The sequence below is a fragment of the Manis javanica genome, chromosome 8 (assembly GCF_040802235.1).
Source record: "Manis javanica isolate MJ-LG chromosome 8, MJ_LKY, whole genome shotgun sequence".
NCBI lineage: Eukaryota > Metazoa > Chordata > Mammalia > Pholidota > Manidae > Manis > Manis javanica.
In genome coordinates this window covers 41,025,513-41,032,404 of record NC_133163.1, presented here as the reverse complement: position 1 = coordinate 41,032,404, position 6,892 = coordinate 41,025,513, and positions in this window count along the sequence as shown.

Here is a 6,892-nt window from a genome sequence, read left to right as displayed (position 1 = left end):
CTCTTTCTGGTGTTTGAGGGATTTGGGTGTGTACCAGGTTCTTTGGTCATTTAGTATTTCTAATTATTTTTTATGGAATAATAACTGTGTAGGTGGTTCCCAGAATCTGTACTCTCTGGGGCTGCTCAGCACCTAGAGCAGTGGTGGGGTTCGCAGGTAAGAAATGCTGGTGCCTGCTGAGAGGAAAGAGGTCTCTTTCCTGCCTCCCTGCTGCAGTGCCTGCCTCCACTGCCAGGGCCAGTTGGCCAAGAAATGCAGTGAGGAGCCTTTGTGTTCCACCCCACAGCTGTGGTAGTCAGGGCTACCCTCCAGCTGGCCTGGTGTAATGGTGGGGCAGCAGGTGTGCCAACTGGTGCCTGCCTGGAGGTAGGAGCAGCTGGCTGCATATCACAGTGGGGGTCCTCAGGGCTGTGTTGCCAGCCAGGGGCATGGAGTGTCTTAAGCTCCTGAAAGTTCCCAACCTGCTGGGCTGAGTGTGCTGGATGATTTAGTCCTCCTTTCCTTTCTCCTGAGCAACAAGCTCTGCGTGATCCTTGCCCCTTAACACACCTCTCACTGTTGGGAATTCTTTCAAAGTGACTGCCTTTCTTTTGTCCTGGAGTGATTGTTGTGGGTATCTGTTCTCCACAAGCAGCTAGAATCTCAGTTTTTCCAAGTATTCTTCCTGTCTTTGCTTTCCAGTCCCGCTAATCTCCAGAGCACCATGGGTTCATGCTCCCACAGCAGATATTCATGGCTTGGTGTTTTGCAGTCTTCGGCATCTATTCCCTCCCTGCTCCATTTCTCTTCCTCCTGCTGATGAGCTGGGGTGGGAGGAGGGCTTGGGTCCTGCTGCTTTGCTGCTTTACCCTTTTCTGTGAAATTTTCTCTTTTCCCCAGATGTAGGCATTCTGTTGCAATCTTCAGGTCACTCTTATAGTATTAGTTGTATTTGTTGTATTTTTGTGTTGTATGTGGTTTTGGGAGGAGGTTGCTGCCTCACTTCTTACACTGCCATCTTTTTCCAGTTCTTCTCTGTATTTTTTAATTTGGTTGGCTAATATTCTGTTGAGGATTTTTGCATCTGTGTTTTTCAGAGATATTGGTATATAATTCTCTTTTTTTGTGGTTTCTCTGTCTAGTTTTGGTATTAGAGCAATACTGGTCTCATAGAATGAGTTTGGAAGTCTTCCCTCCTCTTCTACTTTTTGGAATACTTTAAGAAGGATAAGTATTAGCTCTTCTTTAAATGTTTGGTAGAATTCATCTGTGAAGCCATCTATTCCTGGACTTTTATTTGTTGGGAGTTTTTTGATTAGCAATTCAGTTTCATTACTGGTAATTGTTCTGTTCATATTTTCTTCCTGGGTCAGCCTTAGAAGGTCATACTTTTCTAGGAATTTGTTCATTTTTTCTAGGTTGTTCAATTTATTGACATATAATTTTTCATAGAATTCTTTAATAATTCTCTATATTTCTGTAATGTCAGTTTAACTTCTATTTCATTTCTGGTTTTGTTTGTGTCCTCTTTTTTCTTGATGTGTGGCAAGGGTTTTTCTATTTTGTTTATCTTCTCAAAGGAATAGCTCTTGGTTTCATTGACATTTTTGTATTGTTTCATTACACTCTATTTATTTCTGTTCTGATCTTTTTTATATCCTACTAACTTTGGGTTTCATTTGTTCTTCTTTTACTAGTTTCTTTAGTTGTAAGTTTGGACTGTTTATTTGGGCTTATTCTTGTTTCTTGAGGTAGGCCTGTATTGCTCTGTACTTCCCTCTTAAAACCACTTTTGTGGCATCACACATATTTTGAACTTTTGTATTTTTGCTTTCATTTGTCTTCATGTATTGTTTGATTTCCTCTTTTATAGATCATTGAAGCATGGTCTTTAGCCTCCATGTGTTTGTGAGTTTTTTGTTTTCTTTGTGTAATTTATTTCTGGTTTCATACCACTGTGATCTGAAGAGATGCTTCACATGGTATCAGTCTTTTTTAATCTATTGAGGCTCATTTTGTGTCCTAATATGTGATCTAATTTAGAGAATGTTCCATGTGCAATTGAGAAAAATGTGTATCCTGCTGCTTTTGGGTGGAACACTCTCTATATATCTGTTAAATCTATCTGGTCTAATGTGTCATTCAACACCTCTGTTTCCTTATTTATTTTCTTTCTGGATGATCTGTCCATTGATGTAAGTGGAGCATCAAAGTCTCTCATATGATTGCATTATTGTCAGTTTTCTCCTTTAGTTCTGTTACTGTTTGCTTTATAGTGCTTGTATGTTGTGTGCACAGATATTTATAATTGTTACACCTTCTTGTTGGACTGATCCCTTTATCATTATTTAATGTCCTTTTCTCTTGTTACTTTCTCTGTTTTAAAGTATTTTTTCTAACATAAATATTTCTACTGCTTTTTTCCCTTTCTTTTGCAAGAAATATCTTTTTCCATCCATTCACTTTCAGTCTATGTATGTCTTTAGGTCTGAAATGATTCTCTTGCAGGCAGTATATAGATGGGTCTTGTTTCTTTATACATTCTGCTACCCTATGTCTTTTGATTGGTGCCTTTAGTCTATTTACATTTAAGGTAATTATTAATAGGTGTGTACTTATTGCTATATTAATTATTTTCTTGTTATTTTTGTAGTTCCTCTTTGTTCATTTCTCCCTCTCTTATACTCTTCTCTAATTATGTTTTTGTTTTTTTTAAATATTATACTTGGATTTTAAAAAAAAAAATTGTGTGTCTATTATAGGCATTAGGCTTGTGGTTACCATAAGGTTTATTGACAGTTTCCTAAATATATAACAGTCTATGTTAAGGCGATGGTTGCTCTATTTTGAACACAGTCTAAAAGTAGTACTTTTTTATTTTTCTTCCTCCTCCACACATTATGTCATAATCAATATCTTTTGTGTATCCCTTAACTGATTTTGTGTATAGTTGATTTTACTACTTTTTTTAAATTTCATACTTTCATAGTAAGTAATTGGCTTGCTACCTCTACTGTAGGTTTATTTTCACTGATGAAAAATATTTAGGCTTAACAACATCTCCATCTACATAAGTCCTTTTAACATATCCTGTAAGGCTCATTTAGTGATGGTGAATTCTTTTTAGTTTTGCTTATTTAGGAAACTTTCGATCTCTCTTTCAATTCTGAATGATAACATTGTTGTGTAGAAGATTCTTGGTTGTAGGTTCTTCCATTTAATACATTAAATATTTCATGCCACTCTTTTCTGGCCTATACAATTTCTGCTGAGAAATCTGCTGATAGCCTTTTGGAGTTTTCCTTATAGGTAACTGTCTGCATCTACCTTGCTGCTTTAAGAGTCTCTCTTTATCTTTAATATTTGCCATTTTAATTCCTATATGTCTTGGTGTTGTCTTCCTGGTGTTCCTTATGTTAGGGGCTCTCTGTGCTTCCAGGACATGGGTGTCTATTTCCTTCCCAGGTTGGGAAAGTTTTCAGCTATTATTTCTTCAGAGACTTTCTACTCCTTTGTCTCTCTCTTCTCCTTCTGGGATGCTATTATGCAATTACTGTTTCTTTTTGGAGTTGTCATACAGCTCTCTTAGCATCTTCTCATTTTTAGAAATTCTTTTTTTCTCTCTGTTCCTCAGCTTTGTTGTTTTGCTCTTCTCCAACTTCCAACTCATTGATTGTCTCCTCTACTTCCAACAATCTATTATTCATTCCACTCATTGTATTCTTTCATTCAGTTACTGTATTCTGCACAACTGAGTGGCTCTTTTCAAATCTTCTATATTTTTTTTGAACTTCTCACTGAAATTATTAGTTCTTTTCCCCATGTCAGTGAGCATCTTTATGACTGTTACTTTGAAATCTTTATGAAGGAAACTTCTAATCTCTGTTTCATTTAGATCTCTGTCTGGTGTCTTATCTTTTTCTTTTGTTTGGAACATTCCTTTGCCCCCTTATTTTGCTTGGGTTTCCTTCTTCCTTTTGTATTAGATACATCCACTGTGCCTGCTGGTCTTGAGAGTAATGGCTTTATGAAGAAGGCATCCTGTTGTGCCCAGAAGCCTAAGACTCTTGGATCACCAGTGTCTGATTCTCTTTTGCAATGGAACCACAGTTGCTGTTGGTGGGCTGTGGACAGGGCCACCCTTATGCCTGTCTGGAAGCAGTGGCTAATCTGTCAGCAGAGGCTGACAGCTCACCTCAGCTGGCCCTTTGTGTGCATATCTGCTGAGATCATTGTGGGTAGGGCCACCCTTTGCCTGCTGGGTAGCAATGGCGGTGCTTTGGGGCCAGGTGGGGTGGACAGGGCATGTACACAGGAAAGCACAGTATGGGGCTGAGCCACCAGTGAGGTAGATAGAGCATTTAGAGTTAGTTCCTGTTGGCACCCAACCAGTTAGGTGGAGGAAGGACCAGGAAAGCTGGGAAAGCATCCCTCTGCCTTCCAGGCAGCAAAATCAGACCTCTGCTGGGCTGAGCATTCTGGGAAGGTGGGTGGGCAGGGAGGCACACTGCAGGGCTGATCCACCAGCAAGGGAGATGGAGTGTTTGGGTCTGGCTCCCATGAGTGCCCCACCAGTTGGGCTGAGGGAAAATTGGGTAATCATCACCTACCTGCCCTTTTTCCTCCAGAGAGAACTCCCTCCAACCCCCACCCCTCTGGCACACTTCCCACTGCTGGTAAATTTTTCAGACTGCTGCCTCTTTGTTGGGTCTCAGTGGGACCATTGGAGCATACCTGTTTTCCCCAAGTGACAGGAGTCTCAACCTCCCAGAGTACTCCAGCTGTCCGTGGTGTCCAGCCTTGTTAATCACCAAAGCCCAATGTAATGTGGATTTGTATTCCCAGAGCAGATCTCCAGGGCTAGGTGTGCAGGATTCCTACATGCTTAACTCCTCTCCACTCTGTTCCTCTCCCTATTGCTTGTATGCTGGGATGGAGGAAGCATTTGGGTCCTGATTGATTGGATTGCAGTTCTGCCACTTTATCCTTCTTAGTGTGTTCTTCTCTTCACCAAGTATAGATGGTCTGTTCTGCAGTGTTTAGGTAAGTCATTCACAGGTTAGCAACTATTTACTATGTAGTTGCTTCCTTTCTTATATATTTGCTATTTGGGAGGAGGTTTCTGCATTGCCTTCCTACTCCACCCAGAAGCCTCATAAGTATTTCTATTTCACTTGATCCTACAGAAAATTTCCAGTTTGATCCAATTAAATATGGGTTTTGGTTTTAATCCCACTAAATGTAACTGATTTTCATTAGTGTTGTACTTGGAGAAATTTACATTATACAGCCTTAAATTTTGTTTCTGTTTCTTTTTTCTCTTTTTAATTTGTAGATGATGACTTCTCTCATATTTTCAGGAATATCTCCCACAGGGAATAAAACTAAGGTTTTCTTTGGACATTTGGAAACTCTTTTGTAACTTCTTTAATCATTGTAACAATCATAGGTAGGTATGCTTTTGCTTTTTCCACTTAAAATGTTAAATAATTTATAAATGTTTTTTTGCATGAGGTACTGTCTATCTACTATCCATAACTTTATATGGTGTCTTAGATTTAATGAAATGAGTTAGTTTATGGGGTGGCAGCCCTTACTAAACTAGGTCTACTAAAATATAGGGGAGAAGTTGACAATATTCTTCACTCTCTGTGAAAAGGAAAATTTTTCTTGTTTTCTATACTTGGGTCCCTTAAAATCTTAGCTTAATACTATGGTCTCTGAACCAGGAATTGTGGGGAATAAGAAAATTGTCCCCTTACTCCATTTCACCAGAAAGTGTTTCAAGTCTAGAATAACATTCCCAGATAAGTCAAATAAGACAATTCTCTTCTCTTGCTCCTTAAAAAGCTGCATCACCACCAACTCTTGGGCAGAATAGGGCCCATGAGTGAAGTAAAATAAATAAGTAAATAAATTCTTAGCATAAGGAGCTCTCAAAAGGGATAGGTTGTAGTTACAGAACAGAGTGTAAACATAATCATATAGGATAATATAAAAAAGAAACCAGAATATGGAATAATGAAGAGGGGAAGGAGAAAGGGAGGGAAAAAATGGGAGGATTGCGATAAATATTCTCATTGTATGATATCAGGAAGAAAGAATTTACAAGGAAAACTTAAACAAGTTTAGGAATAGTGTTTAAAAGTGGAAAGGCAAGTTTAGAAGAAAAAAAGTGGAATATAAATATGGGACATGGGAAGGAGGAGGAAGAAGGTATTTGTAGGAGTTGGATCTTTCACATCAAAACACCTAAAATTGATAAGTCAACAAATGGATGTGTAACTATATACATCAGTCTAGTCCAATAAGGTAGCTCTGAAGCAGGAATTGCACCACAAAATTGGTCTCACTCTGCAGTGGTGCCTGGCCTTGTATAATCTCCTGTCAGTTAATGCCTTCAGTCGAGTTGTGGACAAACCTCCCAGGTAGGGCAGCTCCACTGGGCTAAAGCCAATTCTCAAGAGAAGGAAGCGAATCTCTTAGCAGCTGGTACTCATGGCACCTGGGGGTAAGTATACCAGAAGGGTCGAGAGAATCTGAGTGAGGACTCAAGAGCATAAACTGCAGCATGCATCCTCAAAATTAGTTGATTCCTAAAGTAAATGCTCTTAATTTTCATGTTTAATTTCAAGAGTCGAATGTGATATATGTAGAAAACTTGGAATACATAGAAAACCACAATTTTTAAACAATTATCCATAATCTTCCTGCTCCACACACAATAACTGTTAACCTTTTGTCATATAAAGTTTTTCATATTATATATATATAAAAGTATACAGTTTTAGGCTGCTTTCTCAGAGCAATGTCATTAGTGCCTTTCTATTCATATATACTTCACTTTAATTCTTAAAGATACCACAGTATCTCTTAATATCAATATGACATATTGCACATAATCAGTCTCCTT